The following is a 27,364-nucleotide window of genomic DNA, read 5'->3' as shown; positions in this document are numbered from 1 at the left end:
GATCTAAAGGTCCCTGGTTCGATCACGGTTTTCGGCATATTCATAATGCGATTTTTTTAGCCGTTGTGCATAACAATACAAATAGCTATTCACACAGCATTGTGAGCTTTTCTGTTACTTCCGCGATATGCCGGTGTTTAACATTAATAGAAGCGTGCGTAGCCTGCACCAAATGGTGGAGCGAATATTTTTAAAAGAAGTTTCCTTACGTCGGATACCTTAGACGGCGGTTCGTGGGAACCCAGCCATCGCTTAGCACCTCATGATTTTGTTACTCGTTCCGCCGAAATAGCTCAGCTGGGAGAGCGTTAGACTGAAGATCTAAAGGTCCTTGGTCGGATCCGGGGTTTCGGCATATTCATAATGCGAATGTTTGAGCCGTTGTGCATAACAATACAAATAGCAGTTCAGACAGCATTGAGAACTTTTCTGTTACTTCCGTGATATGCCACTGTTTAACATTAATAGAAGCGTGCGTAGCCTACAGCAAATGGTGGAGCGAATATATTTAAAAGAAGTTTCCTTACGTCGGATACCTTAGACGGCGGTTCGTGGGAACCCAGCCATCGCTTAGCACCTCATGATTTTGTTACTCGTTCCGCCGAAATAGCTCAGTTGGGAGAGCGTTAGACTGAAGATCTAAAGGTCCTTGGTCGGATCCGGGGTTTCGGCATACCCATAGTGCGTTTCTTTAGGCGTTGTGCATAACAATACAGATAGCAATTCAGACAGCATTGTGAGCTTTTCTGTTACTTCCGCGATACGCCACTGTTTAACATTAATAGAAGCGTGTGTAGCCTACAGCAAATGGTGGAGCGAATATTTTTAAAAGAAGTTTCCTTACGTCGGATACCTTAGACGGCGGTTCGTGGGAACCCAGCCATCGCTTAGCACCTCATGATTTTGTTACTCGTTCCGCCGAAATAGCTCAGTTGGGAGAGCGTTAGACTGAAGATCTAAAGGTCCTTGGTCGGATCCGGGGTTTCGGCATACCCATAGTGCGTTTCTTTAGGCGTTGTGCATAACAATACAAATAGCAGTTCAGACAGCATTGAGAACTTTTCTGTTACTTCCGTGATATGCCACTGTTTAACATTAATAGAAGCGTGCGTAGCCTACAGCAAATGGTGGAGCGAATATATTTAAAAGAAGTTTCCTTACGTCGGATACCTTAGACAGCGGTTCGTGGGAACCCAGCCATCGCTTAGCCCCTCATGATTTTGTTACTCGTTCCGCCGAAATAGCTCAGCTGCGAGAGCGTTAGACTGAAGATCTAAAGGTCCCGGGTTGGATGCTGGGTTTCTGCATATTCATAATGCGAATTTTTTTAGCCGTTGTGCATAACAATACAAATCACAATTCAGACAGCATTGTCAGCTTTTCTGTTACTTCCGCGATACGCCAGTGTTTAACATTAATAGAAGCGTGCGTAGCCTGCACCAAATGGTGGAGCGAATATTTTTAAAAGAAGTTTCCTTACGTCGGATACCTTAGACGGCGGTTCGTGGGAACCCAGCCATCGCTTAGCACCTCATGATTTTGTTACCCGTTCCGCCGAAATAGCTCAGCTGGGAGAGCATTAGACTGAAGATCTAAAGGTCCCGGGTTGGATGCTGGGTTTCGGCATATTCATAATGCGAATTTTTGAGCCGTTGTGCATAACAATACAAATAGCAGTTCAGACAGCATTGAGAACTTTTCTGTTACTTCCGTGATACGCCACTGTTTAACATTAATAGAAGCGTGCGTAGCCTACAGCAAATGGTGGAGCGAATATATTTAAAAGAAGTTTCCTTACGTCGCATACCTTAGACGGCGGTTCGTGGGAACCCAGCCATCGCTTAGCACCTCATGATTTTGTTACTCGTTCCGCGGAAATAGCTCATTTGGGAGAGCGTTAGACTGAAGATCTAAAGGTCCCGGGTCGGATCCTGGGTTTCGGCATACTCATAGTGCGTTTCTTTAGGCGTTGTGCATAACAATACAGATAGCAATTCAGACAGCATTGTGAGCTTTTCTGTTACTTCCGCGATACGCCACTGTTTAACATTAATAGAAGCGTGCGTACCCTACAGCAAATGGTGGAGCGAATATTTTTATAAGAAGTTTCCTTACGTCGGATGCCTTAGACGGCGGTTCGTGGGAACCCAGCCATCGCTTGGCGCCTCATGATTTTGTTACTCGTTCCGCCGAAATAGCTCAGTTGGGTGAGCGTTAGACTGAAGATCTAAAGGTCCCGGGTTGGATCCTGGGTTTCGGCATATTCATAATGGGAATTTTTTAGCCGTTGTGCATAACAATACAAATAGCAATTCACACAGCATTGTGAGATTTTCTGTTACTTCCGCGATACGCCACCGTTTAACATTAATGGAAGCGTGCGTAGCCTACAGCAAATGGTGGAGCGAATATTTTTAAAAGAAGTTTCCTTACGTCGGATACCTTAGATTGTGGTTCGTGGGAACCCAGCCATCGCTTAGCGCCTCATGATTTTGTTACTCGTTCCGCCGAAATAGCTCAGTTGGGAGAGCGTTAGACTGAAGATCTAAAGGTCCCGGGTTGGATGCTGGGTTTCGGCATATTTATGATGCGAATTTTTTAGCCGTTGTGCATAACAATACAAATAACAATTCAGACAGCATTGTCAGCTTTTCTGTTACTTCCGCGATACGCCACTGTTTAACATTAATGGAAGCGTGCGTAGCCTACAGCAAATGGTGGAGCGAATATTTTTAAAAGAAGTTTCCTTACGTCGGATACCTTAGATTGCGGTTCGTGGGAACCCAGCCATCGCTTAGCGCCTCATGATTTTGTTACTCGTTCCGCCGAAATAGCTCAGTTGGGAGAGCGTTAGACTGAAGATCTAAAGGTCCCGGGTTGGATCCTGGGTTTCGGAATATTCATAATGCGAATTTTTTAGCCGTTATGCATAACAATACAAATAGCAATTCAGACAGCATTGTGAGCTTTCCTGTTACTTCCGTGATACGCCACTGTTTAACATTAATAGAAGCGTGCATAGCCTACAGCAAATGGTGGAGCGAATATTTTTAAAAGAAGTTTCCTTACGTCGGATACCTTAGATTGCGGTTCGTGGGAACCCAGCCATCGCTTAGCGCCTCATGATTTTGTTACTCGTTCCGCCGAAATAGCTCAGTTGGGAGAGCGTTAGACTGAAGATCTAAAGGTACCGGGTTGGATGCTGGGTTTCGGCATATTTTTAATGCGAATTTTTTAGCCGTTGTGCATAACTATACAAATAACAATTCAGACAGCATTGTCAGCTTTTCTGTTACTTCCGCGATACGCCACTGTTTAACATTAATAGAAGCGTGCGTAGCCTGCACCAAATGGTGGGGCGAAAATTTTTAAAAGAAGTTTCCTTACGTCGGATACCTTAGACGGCGGTTCGTGGGAACCCAGCCATCGCTTAGCACCTCATGATTTTGTTACTCGTTCCGCCGAAATAGCTCAGTTGGGAGAGCGTTAGACTGAAGATCTAAAGGTCCAGGGTTGGATCCTGGGTTTCCGCATATTCATAATGCGAATTTTTGAGCCGTTGTGCATAACAATACAAATAGCAGTTCAGACAGCATTGAGAACTTTTCTGTTACTTCCGTGATACGCCACTGTTTAACATTAATAGAAGCGTGCGTAGCCTACAGCAAATGGTGGAGCTAATATATTTAAAAGAAGTTTCCTTACGTCGGATACCTTAGACGGCGGTTCGCGAGAACCCAGCCATCGCTAAGCGCCTCATGATTTTGTTACTCCTTCGGCCGAAATACCTCAGTTCGGAGAGCCTTAGACTGAAGATCTAAAGGTCCCTGGTTCGATCACGGTTTTCGGCATATTCATAATGCGATTTTTTTAGCCGTTGTGCATAACAATACAAATAGCTATTCACACAGCATTGTGAGCTTTTCTGTTACTTCCGCGATATGCCAGTGTTTAACATTAATAGAAGCGTGCGTAGCCTGCACCAAATGGTGGAGAGAATATTTTTAAAAGAAGTTTCCTTACGTCGGATACCTTAGACGGCGGTTCGTGGGAACCCAGCCATCGCTTAGCCCCTCATGATTTTGTTACTCGTTCCGCCGAAATAGCTCAGCTGGGAGAGCGTTAGACTGAAGATCTAAAGGTCCCGGGTTGGATGCTGGGTTTCGGCATATTTATGATGCGAATTTTTTAACCGTTGTGCATAACAATACAAATAACAATTCAGACAGCATTGTCAGCTTTTCTGTTACTTCCGCGATACGCCACTGTTTAACATTAATAGAAGCGTGCGTAGCCTGCACCAAATGGTGGGGCGAATATTTTTAAAAGAAGTTTCCTTACGTCGGATACCTTAGACGGCGGTTCGTGGGAACCCAGCCATCGCTTAGCACCTCATGATTTCGTTACTCGTTCCGCCGAAATAGCTCAGTAGGGAGAGCATTAGACTGAAGATCTAAAGGTCCCTGGTTCGATCCCGGGTTTCGGCATATTCATAATGCGAATTTTTTAGCCGTTGTGCATAACAATACAAATAGCAATTCACACAGCATTGTGAGCTTTTCTGTTACTTCCGCGATACGCCACCGTTTAACATTAATGGAAGCGTGCGTAGCCTACAGCAAATGGTGGAGCGAATATTTTTAAAAGAAGTTTCCTTACGTCGGATACCTTAGACGGCGGTTCGTGGGAACCCAGCCATCGCTTAGCGCCTCATGATTTTGTTACTCGTTCCCTCGAAATAGCTCAGTTGGGAGAGCGTTAGACTGAAGATGTAAAGGTCCCGGGTTGGATGCTGGGTTTCGGCATATTTATAATGCGAATTTTTTAGCCGTTGTGCATAACTATACAAATAACAATTCAGACAGCATTGTCAGCTTTTCTGTTACTTCCGCGATACGCCACTGTTTAACATTAATAGAACCGTGCGTAGCCTGCACCAAATGGTGGGGCGAATATTTTTAAAAGAAGTTTCCTTACGTCGGATACCTTAGACGGCGGTTCGTGGGAACCCAGCCATCGCTTAGCACCTTATGATTTTGTTACTCGTTCCGCCGAAATAGCTCAGTTGGGAGAGCGTTAGACTGAAGATCTAAAGGTCCAGGGTTGGATCCTGGGTTTCCGCATATTCATAATGCGAATTTTTGAGCCGTTGTGCATAACAATACAAATAGCAGTTCAGACAGCATTGAGAACTTTTCTGTTACTTCCGTGATACGCCACTGTTTAACAATAATAGAAGCGTGCGTAGCCTACAGCAAATGGTGGAGCTAATATATTTAAAAGAAGTTTCCTTACGTCGGATACCTTAGACGGCGGTTCGTGGGAACCCAGCCATCGCTAAGCACCTCATGATTTTGTTACTCGTTCCGCCGAAATAGCTGAGTTGCGAGAGCATTAGACTGAAGATCTAAAGGTCCCTGGTTCGATCCCGGGTTTCGGCATATTCATAATGCGAAATTTTTAGCCGTTGTGCATAACAATACAAATAGCAATTCACACAGCATTGTGAGCTTTTCTGTTACTTCCGCGATACGCCACCGTTTAACATTAATGGAAGCGTGCGTAGCCTACAGCAAATGGTGGAGCGAATATTTTTAAAAGAAGTTTCCTTACGTCGGATACCTTAGACGGCGGTTCGTGGGAACCCAGCCATTGCTTAGCGCCTCATGATTTTGTTACTCGTTCCCTCGAAATAGCTCAGTTGGGAGAGCGTTAGACTGAAGATCTAAAGGTCCCGGGTTGGATCCTGCGTTTCGGCATACTCATAGTGCGTTTCTTTAGGCGTTGTGCGTAACAATACAGATAGCAATTCAGACAGCATTGTGAGCTTTTCTGTTACTTCCGCGATACGCCACTGTTTAACATTAATAGAAGCGTGTGTAGCCTACAGCAAATGGTGGAGCGAATATTTTTAAAAGAAGTTTCCTTACGTCGGATACCTTAGATTGCGGTTCGTGGGAACCCAGCCATCGCTTAGCGCCTCATGATTTTGTTACTCGTTCCGCCGAAATAGCTCAGTTGGGAGAGCGTTAGACTGAAGATCTAAAGGTCCCGGGTTGGATCCTGGGTTTCGGAATATTCATAATGCGAATTTTTTAGCCGTTATGCATAACAATACAAATAGCAATTCAGACAGCATTGTGAGCTTTCCTGTTACTTCCGTGATACGCCACTGTTTAACATTAATAGAAGCGTGCATAGCCTACAGCAAATGGTGGAGCGAATATTTTTAAAAGAAGTTTCCTTACGTCGGATACCTTAGACGGCGGTTCGTGGGAACCCAGCCATCGCTTAGCGCCTCATGATTTTGTTACTCGTTCCGCCGAAATATCTCAGTTGGGAGAGCGTTAGACTGAAGATCTAAAGGTCCCGGGTTGGATCCTGGGTTTCGGCATACTCACAGTGCGTTTCCTTAGGCGTTGTGCATAACAATACAGATAGCAATTCAGACAGCATTGTGAGCTTTTCTGTTACTTCCGTGATACGCCACTGTTTAACATTAATAGAAGCGTGCATAGCCTACAGCAAATGGTGGAGCGAATATTTTTAAAAGAAGTTTCCTTACGTCGGATACCTTAGATTGCGGTTCGTGGGAACCCAGCCATCGCTTAGCGCCTCATGATTTTGTTACTCGTTCCGCCGAAATAGCTCAGTTGGGAGAGCGTTAGACTGAAGATCTAAAGGTCCCGGGTTGGATCCTGGGTTTCGGCATACTCATAATGCGAATTTTTTAGCCGTTGTGCATAACAATACAAATAGCAATTCAGACAGCATTGTGAGCTTTTCTGTTACTTCCGCGATACGCCACTGTTTAACATTAATAGAAGCGTGTGTAGCCTACAGCAAATGGTGGAGCGAATATTTTTAAAAGAAGTTTCCTTACGTCGGATACCTTAGATTGCGGTTCGTGGGAACCCAGCCATCGCTTAGCGCCTCATGATTTTGTTACTCCTTCGGCCGAAATAGCTCAGTTGGGAGAGCGTTAGACTGAAGATCTAATGTCCCTGGTTCGATCACGGTTTTCGGCATATTCATATTGCGATTTTTTAGCCGTTGTGCATAACAATACAAATAGCAATTCACACAGCATTGTGAGCTTTTCTGTTACTTCCGCGATACGCCACTGTTTAACATTAATAGAAGCGTGCGTTGCCTACAGCAAATGGTGGAGCGAATATTTTTAAAAGAAGTTTCCTTACGTCGGATACCTTAGACGGCGGTTCGTGGGAACCCAGCCATCGCTTGGCGCCTCATGATTTTGTTACTCGTTCCGCCGAAATAGCTCAGTTGGGAGAACGTTAGACTGAAGATCTAAAGGTCCCGGGTTGGATCCTAGGTTTCGGCATATTCATAATGCGAATTTTTTAGCCGTTATGCATAACAATACAAATAGCAATTCAGACAGCATTGTGAGCTTTCCTGTTACTTCCGCGATACGCCACTGTTTAACATTATTAGTAGCGTGCGTAGCCTACAGCAAATGGCGGAGCGAATATTTTTATAAGAAGTTTTCATACGTCGGATACCTTAGACGGCTGTTCGTGGGAAGCCAGCCATCGCGTAGCGCCTCTTGATTTTGTTACTCGTTCCGCCGAAATAGCTCAGTTGGGAGAGCGTTAGACTGAAGATTTAAAGGTCCCGGCTTGGATCCTGGGTTTCGGCATATTCATAATGCGAATTTTTTAGCCGTTGTGCATAACAGTACAAATAGCAATTCAGACAGCTTTGTGAGCTTTTCTGTTACTTCCACGATACGCCACTGTTCAACATTAATAGAAGCGTGTGTAGCCTGCAGCCAATGGTGGAGCGAATATTTTTATAAGAAGTTTCCTTACGTCGGATACCTTAGACGGCGGTTCGTGGGAACCCAGCCATCGCTAAGCGCCTCATGATTTTGTTACTCGTTCCGCCGAAATAGCTCTGTTGGGAGAGCGTTAGACTGAAGATCTAAAGGTCCCTGGTTCGATCATGGTTTTCGGCATATTCATAATGCGATTTTTTTAGCCGTTGTGCATAACAATACAAATAGCAATTCACACAGCATTGTGAGCTTTTCTGTTACTTCCGCGATACGCCAGTGTTTAACATTAATAGAAGCGTGCGTAGCCTGCACCAAATGGTGGAGCGAATATTTTTAAAAGAAGTTTCCTTACGTCGGATACCTTAGACGGCGGTTCGTGGGAACCCAGCCATCGCTTAGCACCTCATGATTTTGTTACTCGTTCCGCCGAAATAGCTCAGCTGGGAGAGCGTTAGACTGAAGATCTAAAGGTCCCGGGTTGGATCCTGGGTTTCGGCATATTCATAATGCGAATTTTTGAGCCGTTGTGCATAACAATACAAATAGCAGTTCAAACAGCATTGAGAACTTTTCTGTTACTTCTGTGATACGCCACTGTTTAACATTAATAGAAGCGTGCGTAGCCTACAGCAAATGGTGGAGCGAATATATTTAAAAAAGTTTCCTTATGTCGGATACCTTAGATGGATGTTCGTGGGAACCCAGCCATCGCTTAGCGCCTCATGATTTTGTTACTCGTTCCGCCGAAATAGCTCAGTTGCGAGAGCGTTAGACTGAAGATCTAAAGGTCCTTGGTCGGATCCGGGGTTTCGGCATACCCATAGTGCGTTTCTTTAGGCGTTGTGCATAACAAAACAGATAGCAATTCAGACAGCATTGTGAGCTTTTCTGTTACTTCCGCGATACGCCACTGTTTAACATTAATAGAAGAGTGCGTAGCCTACAGCAAATGGTGGAGCGAATATTTTTAAAAGAAGTTTCCTTACGTCGGATACCTTAGATTGCGGTTCGTCGGAACCCAGCCATCGCTTAGCACCTCATGATTTTGTTACTCGTTCCGCCGAAATAGCTCAGCTGGGAGAGCGTTAGACTGAAGATCTAAAGGTCCCGAGTTGGATCCTGGGTTTCGGCATATTCATAATGCGAATTTTTGAGCCGTTGTGCATAACAATACAAATAGCAGTTCAAACAGCATTGAGAACTTTTCTGTTACTTCCGTGATACGCCACTGTTTAACATTAATAGAAGCGTGCGTAGCCTACAGCAAATGGTGGAGCGAATATATTTAAAAGAAGTTTCCTTACGTCGGATACCTTAGACGGCGGTTCGTGGGAACCCAGCCATCGCTTAGCGCTCATGATTTTGTTACTCGTTCCGCCGAAATAGCTCAGTTGGGAGAGCGTTAGACTGAAGATCTAAAGGTCCCGGGTCGGATCCTGGATTTCGGCATATTCATAATGCGAATTTTTTAGCCGTTGTGCATAACAATACAAATAACAATTCAGACAGCATTGTCAGCTTTTCTGTTACTTCCGCGATACGCCAGTGCTTAACATTAATAGAAGCGTGCGTAGCCTGCACCAAATGGTGGAGCGAATATTTTTAAAAGAAGTTTCCTTACGTCGGATACCTTAGACGGCGGTTCGTGGGAACCCAGCCATCGCTTAGCACCTCATGATTTTGTTACTCGTTCCGCCGAAATAGCTCAGCTGGGAGAGCGTTAGACTGAAGATCTAAAGGTCCCGGGTTGGATCCTGGGTTTCGGCATATTCATAATGCGAATTTTTGAGCCGTTGTGCATAACAATACAAATAGCAGTTCAAACAGCATTGAGAACTTTTCTGTTACTTCTGTGATACGCCACTGTTTAACATTAATAGAAGCGTGCGTAGCCTACAGCAAATGGTGGAGCGAATATATTTAAAAGAAGTTTCCTTACGTCGGATACCTTAGACGGCGGTTCGTGGGAACCCAGCCATCGCTAAGCACCTCATGATTTTGTTACTCGTTCCGCCGAAATAGCTCAGTTGGGAGAGCGTTAGACTGAAGATCTAAAGGTCCCGGGTCGGATCCTGGGTTTCGCCATACTCATAGTGCGTTTCTTTAGGCGTTGTGCATAACAATACAGATAGCAATTCAGACAGCATTGTGAGCTTTTCTGTTACTTCCGCGATACGCCACTGTTTAACATTAATTGAAGCGTGCGTACCCTACAGCAAATGGTGGAGCGAATATTTTTATAAGAAGTTTCCTTACGTCGGATACCTTACACGGCGGTTCGTGGGAACCCAGCCATCGCTAAGCGCCTCATGATTTTGTTACTCGTTCCGCCGAAATACCTCAGTTGGGAGAGCGTTAGACTGAAGATCTAAAGGTCCCTGGTTCGATCACGGTTTCCGGCATATTCATAATGCGATTTTTTTAGCCGTTGAGCATAACAATACAAATAGCAATTCACACAGCATTGTGAGCTTTTCTGTTACTTCCGCGATACGCCACTGTTTAACATTAATAGATGCGTGCGTAGCCTGCACCAAATGGTGGAGCGAATATTTTTAAAAGAAGTTTCCTTACGTCGGATACCTTAGACGGCGGTTCGTGGGAACACAGCCATCGCTTAGCACCTCATGATTTTGTTACTCGTTCCGCCGAAATAGCTCAGTTGGGAGAGCGTTAGACTGAAGATCTAAAGGTCCCGGGTTGGATCCTGGGTTTCGGCATACTCATAGTGCGTTTCTTTAGGCGTTGTGCATAACAATATAGATAGCAATTCCGACAGCATTGTGAGCTTTTCTGTTACTTCCGCGATACGCCACTGTTTAACATTAATAGAAGCGTGCGTAGCCTACAGCAAATGGTGGAGCGAATATTTTTAAAAAAGTTTCCTTATGTCGGATACCTTAGATGGATGTTCGTGGGAACCCAGCCATCGCTTAGCGCCTCATGATTTTGTTACTCGTTCCGCCGAAATAGCTCAGTTGCGAGAGCGTTAGACTGAAGATCTAAATGTCCTTGGACAGATCCGGGGTTTCGGCATACCCATAGTGCGTTTCTTTAGGCGTTGTGCATAACAATACAGATAGCAATTCAGACAGCATTGTGAGCTTTTCTGTTACTTCCGCGATACGCCACTGTTTAACATTAATAGAAGAGTGCGTAGCCTACAGCAAATGGTGGAGCGAATATTTTTAAAAGACGTTTCCTTACGTCGGATACCTTAGATTGCGGTTCGTGGGAACCCAGCCATCGCTTAGCACCTCATGATTTTGTTACTCGTTCCGCCGAAATAGCTCAGCTGGGAGAGCGTTAGACTGAAGATCTAAAGGTCCCGAGTTGGATCCTGGGTTTCGGCATATTCATAATGCGAATTTTTGAGCCGTTGTGCATAACAATACAAATAGCAGTTCAAACAGCATTGAGAACTTTTCTGTTACTTCCGTGATACGCCACTGTTTAACATTAATAGAAGCGTGCGTAGCCTACAGCAAATGGTGGAGCGAATATATTTAAAAGAAGTTTCCTTACGTCGGATACCTTAGACGGCGGTTCGTGGGAATCCAGCCATCGCTTTGCACCTCATGATTTTTTTACTCGTTCCGCCGAAATAGCTCAGTTGGGAGAGCGTTAGACTGAAGATCTAAAGGTCCTTGGTCGGATCCGGGGTTTCGGCATACCCATAGTGCGTTTCTTTAGGCGTTGTGCATAACAATACAGATAGCAATTCAGACAGCATTGTGAGCTTTTCTGTTACTTCCGCGATACGCCACTGTTTAACATTAATAGAAGAGTGCGTAGCCTACAGCAAATGGCGGAGCGAATATTTTTAAAAGAAGTTTCCTTACGGCGGATACCTTAGATTGCGGTTCGTGGGAACCCAGCCATCGCTTAGCACCTCATGATTTTGTTACTCGTTCCGCCGAAATAGCTCAGCTGGGAGAGCGTTAGACTGAAGATCTAAAGGTCCCGAGTTGGATCCTGGGTTTCGGCATATTCATAATGCGAATTTTTGAGCCGTTGTGCATAACAATACAAATAGCAGTTCAGACAGCATTGAGAACTTTTCTGTTACTTCCGTGATACGCCACTGTTTAACATTAATAGAAGCGTGCGTAGCCTACAGCAAATGGTGGAGCGAATATATTTAAAAGAAGTTTCCTTACGTCGGATACCTTAGACGGCGGTTCGTGGGAACCCAGCCATCGCTTAGCACCTCATGATTTTGTTACTCGTTCCGCCGAAATTGCTCAGTTGGGAGAAAGTTAGACTGAAGATCTAAAGATCCCTGGTTCGATCCCGGGTTTCGGCATATTCATAATGCGAATTTTTTAGCCGTTATGCATAACAATACAAATAGCAATTCAGACAGCATTGTCAGCTTTTCTGTTACTTCCGCGATACGCCACTGTTTAACATTAATAGAAGCGTGCGTAGCCTACAGCAAATGGTGGAGCGAATATATTTAAAAGAAGTTTCCTTACGTCGGATACCTTAGACGGCGGTTCGTGGGAACCCAGCCATCGCTTAGCACCTCATGATTTTGTTACTCGTTCCGCCGAAATAGCTCAGTTGGGAGAGCGTTAGACTGAAGATCTAAAGGTCCCTGGTTCGATCCCGGGTTTCGGCATATTCATAATGCGAATTTTTTAGCCGCTCTGCATAACAATACAAATAGCAATTCAGACAGCATTGTGAGCTTTCCTGTTACTTCCGTGATACGCCACTGTTTAACATTAATAGAAGCGTGCATAGCCTACAGCAAATGGTGGAGCGAATATTTTTAAAAGAAGTTTCCTTACTTCGGATACCCTAGACGGATGTTCGTGGGAACCCAGCCATCGCTTAGCGCCTCATGATTTTGTTACTCGTTCCGCCGAAATAGCTCATTTGGGAGAGCGTTAGACTGAAGATCTAAAGGTCCCGGGTCGGATCCTGGGTTTCGGCATACTCATAGTTCGTTTCTTTAGGCGTTGCACATAACAATACAGATAGCAATTCAGACAGCATTGTGAGCTCTTCTGTTACTTCCGCGATACGCCACTGTTTAACATTAATAGAAGCGTGCGTACCCTACAGCAAATGGTGGAGCGAATATTTTTATAAGAAGTTTTCTGACGTCGGATCCCTTAGACGGCGGTTCGTGGGAACCCAGCCATCGCTTAGCGCCTCATGATTTTGTTGCTCGTTCCGCCGAAATAGCTCAGCTGGGAGAGCGTTAGACGGAAGATCTAAAGTTCCCTGGTTCGATCCCGGGTTTCGGCATATTCATAATGCGAATTTTTGAGCCGTTGTGCATAACAATACAAATAGCAGTTCAGACAGCATTGAGAACTTTTCTGTTACTTCCGTGATACGCCACTGTTTAACATTAATAGAAGCGTGCGTAGCCTACAGCAAATGGTGGAGCTAATATATTTAAAAGAAGTTTTCCTACGTCGGATACCTTAGAGGGCGGTTCGTAGGAACCCAGCCATCGCTTGGCGCCTCATGATTTTGTTACTCGTTCCGCCGAAATAGCTCAGTTGGGAGAGCGTTAGACTGAAGATCTAAAGGTCCCGGGTTGGATCCTGGGTTTCGGCATATTCATAATGGGAATTTTTTAGCCGTTGAGCATAACAATACAAATAGCAATTCACACAGCATTGTGAGATTTTCTGTTACTTCCGCGATACGCCACCGTTTAACATTAATGGAAGCGTGCGTAGCCTACAGCAAATGGTGGAGCGAATATTTTTATAAGAAGTTGGCTTACGTCGGATAACTTAGACGGCGGTTCGTGGGAACCCAGCCATCGCTTGGCGCCTCATGATTTTGTTACTCGTTCCGCCGAAATAGCTCAGTTGGGAGAGCGTTAGACTTAAGATATAAAGGTCCCGGGTTGGATCCTGGGTTTCGGCAAATTCATAGTGCGTTTCTTTAGGCGTTGTGCATAACAATACACATAGCAATTCAGACAGCATTGTGAGCTTTTCTGTTACTTCCGCGATACACCACTGTTTAACATTAATAAAGCGTGCGTAGCCTACAGCAAATGGTGGAGCGAATATTTTTATAAGAAGTTTCCTTACGTCGGATACCTTAGACGGCGGTTCGTGGGAACCCAGCCATCGCTAAGCGCCTCATGATTTTGTTGCTCGTTCCGCCGAAATACCTCAGTTGGGAGAGCCTTAGACTGAAGATCTAAAGGTCCCTGGTTCGATCACGGTTTTCGGCATATTCATAATGCGATTTTTTTAGCCGTTGTGCATAACAATACAAATAGCTATTCACACAGCATTGTGAGCTTTTCTGTTACTTCCGCGATACGCCACTGTTTAACATTAATAGATGCGTGCGTAGCCTACAGCAAATGGAGGAGCGAATATTTTTATAAGAAGTTTCCTTACGTCGGATACCTTAGACGGCGGTTCGTGGGAACCCAGCCATCGCTTGGCGCCTCTTGATTTTGTTACTCGTTCCGCCGAAATACCTCAGTTGGGAGAGCCTTAGACTGAAGATCTAAAGGTCCCTGGTTCGATCACGGTTTTCGGCATATTCATAATGCGAATTTTTTAGCGGTTGTGCATAACAATACAAATAGCTATTCACACAGCATTGTGAGCTTTCCTGTTACTTCCGCGATACGCCACTGTTTATCATTAATAGAAGCGTGCGTAGCCTACACCAAATGGTGGAGCGAATATTTTTAAAAGAAGTTTTCCTACGTCGGATACCTTAGAGGGCGGTTCGTAGGAACCCAGCCATCGCTTAGCGCCTCATGATTTTGTTGCTCGTTCCATCGAAATAGCTCAGTTGGGAGAAAGTTAGACTGAAGATCTAAAGATCCCTGGTTCGATCCCGGGTTTCGGCATATTCATAATGCGAATTATTTAGCCGTTGTGCATAACAATACAAATAGCAATTCAGACAGCATTGTCAGCTTTTCTGTTACTTCCGCGATACGCCACTGTTTATCATTAATAGAAGCGTGCGTAGCCTACACCAAATGGTGGAGCGAATATTTTTATAAGAAGTTTCCTTACGTCGGATACCTTAGACGGCGGTTCGTGGGAAGCCAGCCATCGCTAAGCGCCTCAAGATTTTGTTACTCGTTCCGCCGAAATAGCTCAGTTGGGAGAGCGTTAGACTTAAGATATAAAGGTCCCGGGTTGGATCCTGGGTTTCGGCAAATTCATAGTGCGTTTCTTTAGGCGTTGTGCATAACAATACACATAGCAATTCAGACAGCATTGTGAGCTTTTCTGTTACTTCCGCGATACACCACTGTTTAACATTAATAAAGCGTGCGTAGCCTACAGCAAATGGTGGAGCGAATATTTTTATAAGAAGTTTCCTTACGTCGGATACCTTAGACGGCGGTTCGTGGGAACCCAGCCATCGCTTAGCGCCTCATGATTTTCTTACTCGTTCCGTCGAAATAGCTCAGTTGGGAGAGCGTTAGACTGAAGATCTAAAGGTCCCGGGTTGGATCCTGGGTTTCGGCATATTCATAATGCGAATTTTTTAGCCGTTGTGCATTACAATACAAATAGCAATTCAGACAGCATTGTGAGCTTTTCTGTTACTTCCGCGATGCGCCACTGTTTAACATTAATAGAAGCGTATGTAGCCTACAGCAAATGTTGGAGCGAATATTTTTATAAGAAGTTTCCTTACGTCGGATACCTTAGACGGCGGTTCGCGAGAACCCAGCCATCGCTAAGCGCCTCATGATTTTGTTACTCCTTCGGCCGAAATACCTCAGTTGGGAGAGCCTTAGACTGAAGATCTAAAGGTCCCTGGTTCGATCACGGTTTTCGGCATATTCATAATGCGATTTTTTTAGCCGTTGTGCATAACAATACAAATAGCTATTCACACAGCATTGTGAGCTTTTCTGTTACTTCCGCGATATGCCGGTGTTTAACATTAATAGAAGCGTGCGTAGCCTGCACCAAATGGTGGAGCGAATATTTTTAAAAGAAGTTTCCTTACGTCGGATACCTTAGACGGCGGTTCGTGGGAACCCAGCCATCGCTTAGCGCCTCATGATTTTGTTACTCGTTCCGTCGAAATAGCTCAGTTGGGAGAGCGTTAGACTGTAGATCTAAAGGTCCCGGGTTGGATCCTGGGTTTCGGCATATTCATAATGCGAATGTTTGAGCCGTTGTGCATAACAATACAAATAGCAGTTCAGACAGCATTGAGAACTTTTCTGTTACTTCCGTGATATGCCACTGTTTAACATTAATAGAAGCGTGCGTAGCCTACAGCAAATGGTGGCGCGAATATATTTAAAAGAAGTTTCCTTACGTCGGATACCTTAGACGGCGGTTCGTGGGAACCCAGCCATCGCTTAGCACCTCATGATTTTGTTACTCGTTCCGCCGAAATAGCTCAGTTGGGAGAGCGTTAGACTGAAGATCTAAAGGTCCTTGGTCGGATCCGGGGTTTCGGCATACCCATAGTGCGTTTCTTTAGGCGTTGTGCATAACAATACAGATAGCAATTCAGACAGCATTGTGAGCTTTTCTGTTACTTCCGCGATACGCCACTGTTTAACATTAATAGAAGCGTGCGTAGCCTACAGCAAATGGTGGAGCGAATATATTTAAAAGAAGTTTCCTTACGTCGGATACCTTAGACGGCGGTTCGTGGGAACCCAGCCATCGCTTAGCCCCTCATGGTTTTGTTACTCGTTCCGCCGAAATAGCTCAGCTGCGAGAGCGTTAGACTAAAGATCTAAAGGTCCCGGGTTGGATGCTGGGTTTCTGCATATTCATAATGCGAATTTTTTTAGCCGTTGTGCATAACAATACAAATCACAATTCAGACAGCATTGTGAGCTTTTCTATTACTTCCGCGATACGCCTCTGTTTAACATTAATGGAAGCGTGCGTACCCTACAGCAAATGGTGGAGCGAATATTTTTAAAAGAAGTTTCCTTACGTCGGATACCTTAGACGGATGTTCGTGGGAACCCAGCCATCGCTTAGCGCCTCATGATTTTGTTACTCGTTCCGCCGAAATAGCTCAGTTGGGAGAGCGTTAGACTGAAGATCTAAAGGTACCGGGTTGGATCCTGGTTTTCGGCTTATTCATAATGCGAATTTTTTAGCCGTTATGCATAACAATACAAATAGCAATTCAGACAGCATTGTGAGCTTTCCTGTTACTTCCGTGATACGCCACTGTTTAACATTAATAGAAGCCTGCATAGCCTACAGCAAATGGTGGAGCGAATATTTTTAAAAGAAGTTTCCTTACGTCGGATACCTTAGACGGCGGTTCGTGGGAACCCAGCCATCGCTTGGCGCCTCATGATTTTGTTACTCGTTCCGCCGAAATAGCTCAGTTGGGTGAGCGTTAGACTGAAGATCTAAAGGTCCCGGGTTGGATCCTGGGTTTCGGCATATTCATAATGGGAATTTTTTAGCCGTTGTGCATAACAATACAAATAGCAATTCACACAGCATTGTGAGATTTTCTGTTACTTCCGCGATACGCCACCGTTTAACATTAATGGAAGCGTGCGTAGCCTACAGCAAATGGTGGAGCGAATATTTTTAAAAGAAGTTTCCTTACGTCGGATACCTTAGACGGATGTTCGTGGGAACCCAGCCATCGCTTAGCGCCTCATGATTTTGTTACTCGTTCCGCGGAAATAGCTCATTTGGGAGAGCGTTAGACTGAAGATCTAAAGATCCCTGGTTCGATCCCGGGTTTCGGCATATTCATAATGCGAATTTTTTAGCCGTTGTGCATAACAATACAAATAGCAATTCAGACAGCATTGTCAGCTTTTCTGTTACTTCCGCGATGCGCCACTGTTTAACATTAATAGAAGCGTGCGTAGCCTACACCAAATGGTGGAGCGAATATTTTTAAAAGAAGTTGTCCTACGTCGGATACCTTAGAGGGCGGTTCGTAGGAACCCAGCCATCGCTTGGCGCCTCATGATTTTGTTACTCGTTCCGCCGAAATAGCTCAGTTGGGAGAGCGTTAGACTGAAGATCTAAAGGTACCGGGTTGGATCCTGGTTTTCGGCTTATTCATAATGCGAATTTTTTAGCCGTTATGCATAACAATACAAATAGCAATTCAGACAGCATTGTGAGCTTTCCTGTTACTTCCGTGATACGCCACTGTTTAACATTAATAGAAGCTTGCATAGCCTACAGCAAATGGTGGAGCGAATATTTTTAAAAGAAGTTGTCCTACGTCGGATACCTTAGAGGGCGGTTCGTAGGAACCCAGCCATCGCTTGGCGCCTCATGATTTTGTTACTCGTTCCGCCGAAATAGCTCAGTTGGGTGAGCGTTAGACTGAAGATCTAACGGTACCGGGTTGGATCCTGGTTTTCGGCTTATTCATAATGCGAATTTTTTAGCCGTTATGCATAACAATACAAATAGCAATTCAGACAGCATTGTGAGCTTTCCTGTTACTTCCGTGATACGCCACTGTTTAACATTAATAGAAGCCTGCATAGCCTACAGCAAATGGTGGAGCGAATATTTTTAAAAGAAGTTTCCTTACGTCGGATACCTTAGATTGCGGTTCGTGGGAACCCAGCCATCGCTTAGCACCTCATGATTTTGTTACTCGTTCCGCCGAAATAGCTCAGCTGGGAGAGCGTTAGACTGAAGATCTAAAGGTCCCGAGTTGGATCCTGGGTTTCGGCATATTCATAATGCGAATTTTTGAGCCGTTGTGCATAACAATACAAATAGCAGTTCAAACAGCATTGAGAACTTTTCTGTTACTTCCGCGATACGCCACTGTTTAACATTAATAGAAGCGTGCGAAGCCTACAGCAAATGGTGGAGCGAATATATTTAAAAGAAGTTTCCTTACGTCGGATACCTTAGACGGCGGTTCGTGGGAACCCAGCCATCGCTTAGCGCTCATGATTTTGTTACTCGTTCCGCCGAAATAGCTCAGTTGGGAGAGCGTTAGACTGAAGATCTAAAGGTCCCGGGTTGGATCCTGGGTTTCGGCATATTCATAATGCGAATTTTTGAGCCGTTGTGCATAACAATACAAATAGCAGTTCAAACAGCATTGAGAACTTTTCTGTTACTTCTGTGATACGCCACTGTTTAACATTAATAGAAGCGTGCGTAGCCTACAGCAAATGGTGGAGCGAATATATTTAAAAGAAGTTTCCTTACGTCGGATACCTTAGACGGCGGTTCGTGGGAACCCAGCCATCGCTAAGCACCTCATGATTTTGTTACTCGTTCCGCCGAAATAGCTCAGTTGGGAGAGCGTTAGACTGAAGATCTAAAGGTCCCGGGTCGGATCCTGGGTTTCGCCATACTCATAGTGCGTTTCTTTAGGCGTTGTGCATAACAATACAGATTGCAATTCAGACAGCATTGTGAGCTTTTCTGTTACTTCCGCGATACGCCACTGTTTAACATTAATAGAAGCGTGCGTACCCTACAGCAAATGGTGGAGCGAATATTTTTATAAGAAGTTTCCTTACGTCGGATACCTTACACGGCGGTTCGTGGGAACCCAGCCATCGCTAAGCGCCTCATGATTTTGTTACTCGTTCCGCCGAAATACCTCAGTTGGGAGAGCGTTAGACTGAAGATCTAAAGGTCCCTGGTTCGATCACGGTTTCCGGCATATTCATAATGCGATTTTTTTAGCCGTTGAGCATAACAATACAAATAGCAATTCACACAGCATTGTGAGCTTTTCTGTTACTTCCGCGATACGCCACTGTTTAACATTAATAGATGCGTGCGTAGCCTGCACCAAATGGTGGAGCGAATATTTTTAAAAGAAGTTTCCTTACGTCGGATACCTTAGACGGCGGTTCGTGGGAACACAGCCATCGCTTAGCACCTCATGATTTTGTTACTCGTTCCGCCGAAATAGCTCAGTTGGGAGAGCGTTAGACTGAAGATCTAAAGGTCCCGGGTTGGATCCTGGGTTTCGGCATACTCATAGTGCGTTTCTTTAGGCGTTGTGCATAACAATATAGATAGCAATTCCGACAGCATTGTGAGCTTTTCTGTTACTTCCGCGATACGCCACTGTTTAACATTAATAGAAGCGTGCGTAGCCTACAGCAAATGGTGGAGCGAATATTTTTAAAAAAGTTTCCTTATGTCGGATACCTTAGATGGATGTTCGTGGGAACCCAGCCATCGCTTAGCGCCTCATGATTTTGTTACTCGTTCCGCCGAAATAGCTCAGTTGCGAGAGCGTTAGACTGAAGATCTAAATGTCCTTGGTCGGATCCGGGGTTTCGGCATACCCATAGTGCGTTTATTTAGGCGTTGTGCATAACAATACAGATAGCAATTCAGACAGCATTGTGAGCTTTTCTGTTACTTCCGCGATACGCCACTGTTTAACATTAATAGAAGAGTGCGTAGCCTACAGCAAATGGTGGAGCGAATATTTTTAAAAGACGTTTCCTTACGTCGGATACCTTAGATTGCGGTTCGTGGGAACCCAGACATCGCTTAGCACCTCATGATTTTGTTACTCGTTCCGCCGAAATAGCTCAGCTGGGAGAGCGTTAGACTGAAGATCTAAAGGTCCCGAGTTGGATCCTGGGTTTCGGCATATTCATAATGCGAATTTTTGAGCCGTTGTGCATAACAATACAAATAGCAGTTCAAACAGCATTGAGAACTTTTCTGTTACTTCCGTGATACGCCACTGTTTAACATTAATAGAAGCGTGCGTAGCCTACAGCAAATGGTGGAGCGAATATATTTAAAAGAAGTTTCCTTACGTCGGATACCTTAGACGGCGGTTCGTGGGAATCCAGCCATCGCTTTGCACCTCATGATTTTTTTACTCGTTCCGCCGAAATAGCTCAGTTGGGAGAGCGTTAGACTGAAGATCTAAAGGTCCTTGGTCGGATCCGGGGTTTCGGCATACCCATAGTGCGTTTCTTTAGGCGTTGTGCATAACAATACAGATAGCAATTCAGACAGCATTGTGAGCTTTTCTGTTACTTCCGCGATACGCCACTGTTTAACATTAATAGAAGAGTGCGTAGCCTACAGCAAATGGCGGAGCGAATATTTTTAAAAGAAGTTTCCTTACGGCGGATACCTTAGATTGCGGTTCGTGGGAACCCAGCCATCGCTTAGCACCTCATGATTTTGTTACTCGTTCCGCCGAAATAGCTCAGCTGGGAGAGCGTTAGACTGAAGATCTAAAGGTCCCGAGTTGGATCCTGGGTTTCGGCATATTCATAATGCGAATTTTTGAGCCGTTGTGCATAACAATACAAATAGCAGTTCAGACAGCATTGAGAACTTTTCTGTTACTTCCGTGATACGCCACTGTTTAACATTAATAGAAGCGTGCGTAGCCTACAGCAAATGGTGGAGCGAATATATTTAAAAGAAGTTTCCTTACGTCGGATACCTTAGACGGCGGTTCGTGGGAACCCAGCCATCGCTTAGCACCTCATGATTTTGTTACTCGTTCCGCCGAAATTGCTCAGTTGGGAGAAAGTTAGACTGAAGATCTAAAGATCCCTGGTTCGATCCCGGGTTTCGGCATATTCATAATGCGAATTTTTTAGCCGTTATGCATAACAATACAAATAGCAATTCAGACAGCATTGTCAGCTTTTCTGTTACTTCCGCGATACGCCACTGTTTAACATTAATAGAAGCGTGCGTAGCCTACAGCAAATGGTGGAGCGAATATATTTAAAAGAAGTTTCCTTACGTCGGATACCTTAGACGGCGGTTCGTGGGAACCCAGCCATCGCTTAGCACCTCATGATTTTGTTACTCGTTCCGCCGAAATAGCTCAGTTGGGAGAGCGTTAGACTGAAGATCTAAAGGTCCCTGGTTCGATCCCGGGTTTCGGCATATTCATAATGCGAATTTTTTAGCCGCTCTGCATAACAATACAAATAGCAATTCAGACAGCATTGTGAGCTTTCCTGTTACTTCCGTGATACGCCACTGTTTAACATTAATAGAAGCGTGCATAGCCTACAGCAAATGGTGGAGCGAATATTTTTAAAAGAAGTTTCCTTACTTCGGATACCCTAGACGGATGTTCGTGGGAACCCAGCCATCGCTTAGCGCCTCATGATTTTGTTACTCGTTCCGCCGAAAAAGCTCATTTGGGAGAGCGTTAGACTGAAGATCTAAAGGTCCCGGGTCGGATCCTGGGTTTCGGCATACTCATAGTTCGTTTCTTTAGGCGTTGCACATAACAATACAGATAGCAATTCAGACAGCATTGTGAGCTCTTCTGTTACTTCCGCGATACGCCACTGTTTAACATTAATAGAAGCGTGCGTACCCTACAGCAAATGGTGGAGCGAATATTTTTATAAGAAGTTTTCTGACGTCGGATCCCTTAGACGGCGGTTCGTGGGAACCCAGCCATCGCTTAGCGCCTCATGATTTTGTTGCTCGTTCCGCCGAAATAGCTCAGCTGGGAGAGCGTTAGACGGAAGATCTAAAGTTCCCTGGTTCGATCCCGGGTTTCGGCATATTCATAATGCGAATTTTTGAGCCGTTGTGCATAACAATACAAATAGCAGTTCAGACAGCATTGAGAACTTTTCTGTTACTTCCGTGATACGCCACTGTTTAACATTAATAGAAGCGTGCGTAGCCTACAGCAAATGGTGGAGCTAATATATTTAAAAGAAGTTTTCCTACGTCGGATACCTTAGAGGGCGGTTCGTAGGAACCCAGCCATCGCTTGGCGCCTCATGATTTTGTTACTCGTTCCGCCGAAATAGCTCAGTTGGGAGAGCGTTAGACTGAAGATCTAAAGGTCCCGGGTTGGATCCTGGGTTTCGGCATATTCATAATGGGAATTTTTTAGCCGTTGAGCATAACAATACAAATAGCAATTCACACAGCATTGTGAGATTTTCTGTTACTTCCGCGATACGCCACCGTTTAACATTAATGGAAGCGTGCGTAGCCTACAGCAAATGGTGGAGCGAATATTTTTATAAGTTGGCTTACGTCGGATAACTTAGACGGCGGTTCGTGGGAACCCAGCCATCGCTTGGCGCCTCATGATTTTGTTACTCGTTCCGCCGAAATAGCTCAGTTGGGAGAGCGTTAGACTTAAGATATAAAGGTCCCGGGTTGGATCCTGGATTTCGGCAAATTCATAGTGCGTTTCTTTAGGCGTTGTGCATAACAATACACATAGCAATTCAGACAGCATTGTGAGCTTTTCTGTTACTTCCGCGATACACCACTGTTTAACATTAATAAAGCGTGCGTAGCCTACAGCAAATGGTGGAGCGAATATTTTTATAAGAAGTTTCCTTACGTCGCATACCTTAGACGGCGGTTCGTGGGAACCCAGCCATCGCTAAGCGCCTCATGATTTTGTTGCTCGTTCCGCCGAAATACCTCAGTTGGGAGAGCCTTAGACTGAAGATCTAAAGGTCCCTGGTTCGATCACGGTTTTCGGCATATTCATAATGCGATTTTTTTAGCCGTTGTGCATAACAATACAAATAGCTATTCACACAGCATTGTGAGCTTTTCTGTTACTTCCGCGATACGCCACTGTTTAACATTAATAGATGCGTGCGTAGCCTACAGCAAATGGAGGAGCGAATATTTTTATAAGAAGTTTCCTTACGTCGGATACCTTAGACGGCGGTTCGTGGGAACCCAGCCATCGCTTGGCGCCTCTTGATTTTGTTACTCGTTCCGCCGAAATACCTCAGTTGGGAGAGCCTTAGACTGAAGATCTAAAGGTCCCTGGTTCGATCACGGTTTTCGGCATATTCATAATGCGAATTTTTTAGCGGTTGTGCATAACAATACAAATAGCTATTCACACAGCATTGTGAGCTTTCCTGTTACTTCCGCGATACGCCACTGTTTATCATTAATAGAAGCGTGCGTAGCCTACACCAAATGGTGGAGCGAATATTTTTAAAAGAAGTTTTCCTACGTCGGATACCTTAGAGGGCGGTTCGTAGGAACCCAGCCATCGCTTAGCGCCTCATGATTTTGTTGCTCGTTCCATCGAAATAGCTCAGTTGGGAGAAAGTTAGACTGAAGATCTAAAGATCCCTGGTTCGATCCCGGGTTTCGGCATATTCATAATGCGAATTATTTAGCCGTTGTGCATAACAATACAAATAGCAATTCAGACAGCATTGTCAGCTTTTCTGTTACTTCCGCGATACGCCACTGTTTATCATTAATAGAAGCGTGCGTAGCCTACACCAAATGGTGGAGCGAATATTTTTAAAAGAAGTTTCCTTACGTCGGATACCTTAGACGGCGGTTCGTGGGAAGCCAGCCATCGCTAAGCGCCTCATGATTTTGTTACTCGTTCCGTCGAAATAGCTCAGTTGGGAGAGCGTTAGACTGAAGATCTAAAGGTCCCGGGTTGGATCCTGGGTTTCGGCATATTCATAATGCGAATTTTTTAGCCGTTGTGCATAACAACACAAAAAGCAATTCACACAGCATTGTGAGATTTTCTGTTACTTCCGCGATACGCCACCGTTTAACATTAATGGAAGCGTGCGTAGCCTACAGCAAATGGCGGAGCGAATATTTTTATAAGAAGTTTCCTTACGTCGGATACCTTAGACGGCGGTTCGTGGGAAGCCAGCCATCGCTAAGCGCCTCAAGATTTTGTTACTCGTTCCGCCGAAATAGCTCAGTTGGGAGAGCGTTAGACTTAAGATATAAAGGTCCCGGGTTGGATCCTGGGTTTCGGCAAATTCATAGTGCGTTTCTTTAGGCGTTGTGCATAACAATACACATAGCAATTCAGACAGCATTGTGAGCTTTTCTGTTACTTCCGCGATACACCACTGTTTAACATTAATAAAGCGTGCGTAGCCTACAGCAAATGGTGGAGCGAATATTTTTATAAGAAGTTTCCTTACGTCGGATACCTTAGACGGCGGTTCGTGGGAACCCAGCCATCGCTTAGCGCCTCATGATTTTCTTACTCGTTCCGTCGAAATAGCTCAGTTGGGAGAGCGTTAGACTGAAGATCTAAAGGTCCCGGGTTGGATCCTGGGTTTCGGCATATTCATAATGCGAATTTTTTAGCCGTTGTGCATTACAATACAAATAGCAATTCAGACAGCATTGTGAGCTTTTCTGTTACTTCCGCGATGCGCCACTGTTTAACATTAATAGAAGCGTATGTAGCCTACAGCAAATGTTGGAGCGAATATTTTTATAAGAAGTTTCCTTACGTCGGATACCTTAGACGGCGGTTCGCGAGAACCCAGCCATCGCTAAGCGCCTCATGATTTTGTTACTCCTTCGGCCGAAATACCTCAGTTGGGAGAGCCTTAGACTGAAGATCTAAAGGTCCCTGGTTCGATCACGGTTTTCGGCATATTCATAATGCGATTTTTTTAGCCGTTGTGCATAACAATACAAATAGCTATTCACACAGCATTGTGAGCTTTTCTGTTACTTCCGCGATATGCCGGTGTTTAACATTAATAGAAGCGTGCGTAGCCTGCACCAAATGGTGGAGCGAATATTTTTAAAAGAAGTTTCCTTACGTCGGATACCTTAGACGGCGGTTCGTGGGAACCCAGCCATCGCTTAGCGCCTCATGATTTTGTTACTCGTTCCGTCGAAATAGCTCAGTTGGGAGAGCGTTAGACTGTAGATCTAAAGGTCCCGGGTTGGATCCTGGGTTTCGGCATATTTATAATGCGAATGTTTGAGCCGTTGTGCATAACAATACAAATAGCAGTTCAGACAGCATTGAGAACTTTTCTGTTACTTCCGTGATATGCCACTGTTTAACATTAATAGAAGCGTGCGTAGCCTACAGCAAATGGTGGAGCGAATATATTTAAAAGAAGTTTCCTTACGTCGGATACCTTAGACGGCGGTTCGTGGGAACTGTTTGGATCGGACTGCTGGTACGATCTGTTGGGAACTCGGCGCTGACGCCCGTGGTTGTACCTGGGTCGCAAGCCCCAAGGGTAGCGTTGGCCTGGCGGCCTGGGGTACAACTGCAAGCATCCGAAGGTCCCGGCAAAGCATGAGTCGACAGGTAACAACGAAACAACTTGTTTATTTTAACATCGCAAAGAGTTGGCGGTCAGGTTTGACCGAAGTAGAGAGACGGGAGAGCACTTCACTCAACGGAAGAAATCGGAGCCCTCCTCTGGCGTCCGGGGGCAGCTGTTTTTATACTCTCGCAGTTGAGGGCAAGAAGGAACCCCTCAAAAGACGAGCACGTGAATGTACAATGGGCTAATGGTGACGCACACTGTCGTAGCGATGCCGTAGCACCATGTCGTGGCGCTGCGCACGATCTCGTAGCACCTGGTCGTGGCGCTGCGCAGCACACTGTCGTGGCGCTGCCGGTCGGACACAATGACTGTAACGAGAAGATGGTCCCTGCTTTGGCATCGCCTGTTTCGGGCACAATGACTGGAACGAGATCCCTGCTTTGGCATCGCCTGTTTCGGGCCCAATAACTGGAATGAGATCCCTGCTTTGGCATCGCCTGTTTCGGGCACAATGACTGGAACGAAATCCCTAGGCGGTCGCATCGCCGCAGACGCGCCTGGAAACACCTGGCGATGAGTGTTGCGGTGACGACGATCGGGCCAAAATGTCCGCCGCCCCGCCGCCGTCGCGCCGGCAAAACCACGTGTCGCAGGCGAAACGCAACAGACCGCCCCGCCGGGGAAAGGAGATCCCGATGGACAGGGGACTGCATCCGCTGTCCGGAGGGATGTCGCTCGATGATGCTCATAACCGAAGTCGGGCGTCCCTTGACGTTTCTTGAGCGCAGCGCACAGAGAAGGCCTCGTTCTCTCGTTCAGGTTCGCACGGGACACTGCAAAGTGACTTCGGGAGAGTTCACATTTTTGTTCTCGTTCCCGGCAAGCGTTAGAACTACGCTGAAAACTCAACCGCTCAGTCAGCAAGCACGGCACAACCCTCACTAAGCCCTGCCAGGCTCTTTCCCCTTTTTATACCACTGCCTAGTTCCTTACAGTAGTCTAGCATCACTCAGAACGCGTCCACAAATTGAAAAATTGCACTAGAAAGCATATCATCACTTTGAAACACTAAACAAAAGCAATATGTTAAAAAAAATCCTGCCTCAGGAAGAAAAACATCAGTAACAAACAATTTTGAGGCTGATTCCTACGTTAGGGGCTTCGACTTAAGCCATCGGCGTTACCGTTGAGACTCCCCTTTTTGTAACGCACCTCAAAGGAATATTGTTGTAAAGCGAGGCTCCAGCGCAGGAGGCGGCCATTTTTGGGAGAGATGGTCTGCAGCCATTGGAGAGGGCAGTGATCCGTCTCAATGATAAACCTCGAGCCGGCTAGATAGCATGACAATTTCTGAACGGCCCACACGAGACATGCACACTCTTTCTCGGTGGCGCTATACGCCTGCTCACGACTGGTCAGCTTACGACTAGCATACAGGACGGGGTGTTCTACTTCTCCATTTTCCCGTTGGCACAGTACAACGCCCATGCCTCGCTCACTAGCATCGCACTGAACAATGAACTCTTTTGTATAGTCTGGCGATCGTAGCACAGGCTGGCTTGTTAGGGCACTCTTTAGGGCGCTAAAAGCTCTTTCCTTGG

The 27,364-nt window shown here is 45.3% G+C and overlaps 29 non-coding genes across 29 annotated transcripts; all 29 read left to right on the top strand.

Moving 5' to 3' along the window:
• Positions 1-4,414: 4,414 nt before the first annotated feature.
• On the top strand, positions 4,415-4,487 carry TRNAF-GAA (transfer RNA phenylalanine (anticodon GAA)). Its single transcript has one exon. It is a non-coding gene; the product is annotated as a tRNA-Phe (tRNA).
• Positions 4,488-5,368: 881 nt separating this feature from the next.
• TRNAF-GAA (transfer RNA phenylalanine (anticodon GAA)) lies at positions 5,369-5,441 on the top strand. The gene has a single exon. It is a non-coding gene; the product is annotated as a tRNA-Phe (tRNA).
• Positions 5,442-6,638: 1,197 nt separating this feature from the next.
• TRNAF-GAA (transfer RNA phenylalanine (anticodon GAA)) lies at positions 6,639-6,711 on the top strand. The gene has a single exon. It is a non-coding gene; the product is annotated as a tRNA-Phe (tRNA).
• A 245-nt stretch (positions 6,712-6,956) lies between these two features.
• On the top strand, positions 6,957-7,028 carry TRNAF-GAA (transfer RNA phenylalanine (anticodon GAA)). The gene has a single exon. It is a non-coding gene; the product is annotated as a tRNA-Phe (tRNA).
• Positions 7,029-8,226: 1,198 nt separating this feature from the next.
• TRNAF-GAA (transfer RNA phenylalanine (anticodon GAA)) lies at positions 8,227-8,299 on the top strand. The gene has a single exon. It is a non-coding gene; the product is annotated as a tRNA-Phe (tRNA).
• Positions 8,300-8,860: 561 nt separating this feature from the next.
• Positions 8,861-8,933, top strand: TRNAF-GAA (transfer RNA phenylalanine (anticodon GAA)). The gene has a single exon. It is a non-coding gene; the product is annotated as a tRNA-Phe (tRNA).
• Positions 8,934-9,495: 562 nt separating this feature from the next.
• Positions 9,496-9,568, top strand: TRNAF-GAA (transfer RNA phenylalanine (anticodon GAA)). Its single transcript has one exon. It is a non-coding gene; the product is annotated as a tRNA-Phe (tRNA).
• Positions 9,569-10,448: 880 nt separating this feature from the next.
• Positions 10,449-10,521, top strand: TRNAF-GAA (transfer RNA phenylalanine (anticodon GAA)). Its single transcript has one exon. It is a non-coding gene; the product is annotated as a tRNA-Phe (tRNA).
• Positions 10,522-11,081: 560 nt separating this feature from the next.
• TRNAF-GAA (transfer RNA phenylalanine (anticodon GAA)) lies at positions 11,082-11,154 on the top strand. The gene has a single exon. It is a non-coding gene; the product is annotated as a tRNA-Phe (tRNA).
• A 562-nt stretch (positions 11,155-11,716) lies between these two features.
• Positions 11,717-11,789, top strand: TRNAF-GAA (transfer RNA phenylalanine (anticodon GAA)). The gene has a single exon. It is a non-coding gene; the product is annotated as a tRNA-Phe (tRNA).
• Positions 11,790-12,034: 245 nt separating this feature from the next.
• TRNAF-GAA (transfer RNA phenylalanine (anticodon GAA)) lies at positions 12,035-12,107 on the top strand. Its single transcript has one exon. It is a non-coding gene; the product is annotated as a tRNA-Phe (tRNA).
• A 245-nt stretch (positions 12,108-12,352) lies between these two features.
• On the top strand, positions 12,353-12,425 carry TRNAF-GAA (transfer RNA phenylalanine (anticodon GAA)). The gene has a single exon. It is a non-coding gene; the product is annotated as a tRNA-Phe (tRNA).
• A 562-nt stretch (positions 12,426-12,987) lies between these two features.
• Positions 12,988-13,060, top strand: TRNAF-GAA (transfer RNA phenylalanine (anticodon GAA)). Its single transcript has one exon. It is a non-coding gene; the product is annotated as a tRNA-Phe (tRNA).
• A 245-nt stretch (positions 13,061-13,305) lies between these two features.
• Positions 13,306-13,378, top strand: TRNAF-GAA (transfer RNA phenylalanine (anticodon GAA)). The gene has a single exon. It is a non-coding gene; the product is annotated as a tRNA-Phe (tRNA).
• Positions 13,379-13,623: 245 nt separating this feature from the next.
• On the top strand, positions 13,624-13,696 carry TRNAL-UAA (transfer RNA leucine (anticodon UAA)). Its single transcript has one exon. It is a non-coding gene; the product is annotated as a tRNA-Leu (tRNA).
• A 1,197-nt stretch (positions 13,697-14,893) lies between these two features.
• TRNAL-UAA (transfer RNA leucine (anticodon UAA)) lies at positions 14,894-14,966 on the top strand. The gene has a single exon. It is a non-coding gene; the product is annotated as a tRNA-Leu (tRNA).
• An 879-nt stretch (positions 14,967-15,845) lies between these two features.
• Positions 15,846-15,918, top strand: TRNAY-GUA (transfer RNA tyrosine (anticodon GUA)). Its single transcript has one exon. It is a non-coding gene; the product is annotated as a tRNA-Tyr (tRNA).
• A 1,517-nt stretch (positions 15,919-17,435) lies between these two features.
• TRNAF-GAA (transfer RNA phenylalanine (anticodon GAA)) lies at positions 17,436-17,508 on the top strand. The gene has a single exon. It is a non-coding gene; the product is annotated as a tRNA-Phe (tRNA).
• Positions 17,509-18,389: 881 nt separating this feature from the next.
• TRNAF-GAA (transfer RNA phenylalanine (anticodon GAA)) lies at positions 18,390-18,462 on the top strand. Its single transcript has one exon. It is a non-coding gene; the product is annotated as a tRNA-Phe (tRNA).
• A 244-nt stretch (positions 18,463-18,706) lies between these two features.
• Positions 18,707-18,779, top strand: TRNAF-GAA (transfer RNA phenylalanine (anticodon GAA)). The gene has a single exon. It is a non-coding gene; the product is annotated as a tRNA-Phe (tRNA).
• Positions 18,780-19,659: 880 nt separating this feature from the next.
• Positions 19,660-19,732, top strand: TRNAF-GAA (transfer RNA phenylalanine (anticodon GAA)). The gene has a single exon. It is a non-coding gene; the product is annotated as a tRNA-Phe (tRNA).
• A 560-nt stretch (positions 19,733-20,292) lies between these two features.
• On the top strand, positions 20,293-20,365 carry TRNAF-GAA (transfer RNA phenylalanine (anticodon GAA)). Its single transcript has one exon. It is a non-coding gene; the product is annotated as a tRNA-Phe (tRNA).
• A 562-nt stretch (positions 20,366-20,927) lies between these two features.
• TRNAF-GAA (transfer RNA phenylalanine (anticodon GAA)) lies at positions 20,928-21,000 on the top strand. Its single transcript has one exon. It is a non-coding gene; the product is annotated as a tRNA-Phe (tRNA).
• Positions 21,001-21,245: 245 nt separating this feature from the next.
• Positions 21,246-21,318, top strand: TRNAF-GAA (transfer RNA phenylalanine (anticodon GAA)). The gene has a single exon. It is a non-coding gene; the product is annotated as a tRNA-Phe (tRNA).
• A 245-nt stretch (positions 21,319-21,563) lies between these two features.
• Positions 21,564-21,636, top strand: TRNAF-GAA (transfer RNA phenylalanine (anticodon GAA)). The gene has a single exon. It is a non-coding gene; the product is annotated as a tRNA-Phe (tRNA).
• A 562-nt stretch (positions 21,637-22,198) lies between these two features.
• Positions 22,199-22,271, top strand: TRNAF-GAA (transfer RNA phenylalanine (anticodon GAA)). The gene has a single exon. It is a non-coding gene; the product is annotated as a tRNA-Phe (tRNA).
• Positions 22,272-22,516: 245 nt separating this feature from the next.
• TRNAF-GAA (transfer RNA phenylalanine (anticodon GAA)) lies at positions 22,517-22,589 on the top strand. Its single transcript has one exon. It is a non-coding gene; the product is annotated as a tRNA-Phe (tRNA).
• Positions 22,590-24,419: 1,830 nt separating this feature from the next.
• TRNAL-UAA (transfer RNA leucine (anticodon UAA)) lies at positions 24,420-24,492 on the top strand. Its single transcript has one exon. It is a non-coding gene; the product is annotated as a tRNA-Leu (tRNA).
• Positions 24,493-25,371: 879 nt separating this feature from the next.
• TRNAY-GUA (transfer RNA tyrosine (anticodon GUA)) lies at positions 25,372-25,444 on the top strand. The gene has a single exon. It is a non-coding gene; the product is annotated as a tRNA-Tyr (tRNA).
• The last annotated feature ends 1,920 nt before the right edge of the window (positions 25,445-27,364 follow it).

Source organism: Dermacentor variabilis, unplaced genomic scaffold (genome assembly GCF_050947875.1).
Source record: "Dermacentor variabilis isolate Ectoservices unplaced genomic scaffold, ASM5094787v1 scaffold_13, whole genome shotgun sequence".
Taxonomy (NCBI): Eukaryota; Metazoa; Arthropoda; class Arachnida; order Ixodida; family Ixodidae; genus Dermacentor; species Dermacentor variabilis.
Note: the sequence above shows the minus strand (reverse complement) of the source record. Positions and strands in the feature narration are given on the sequence as shown.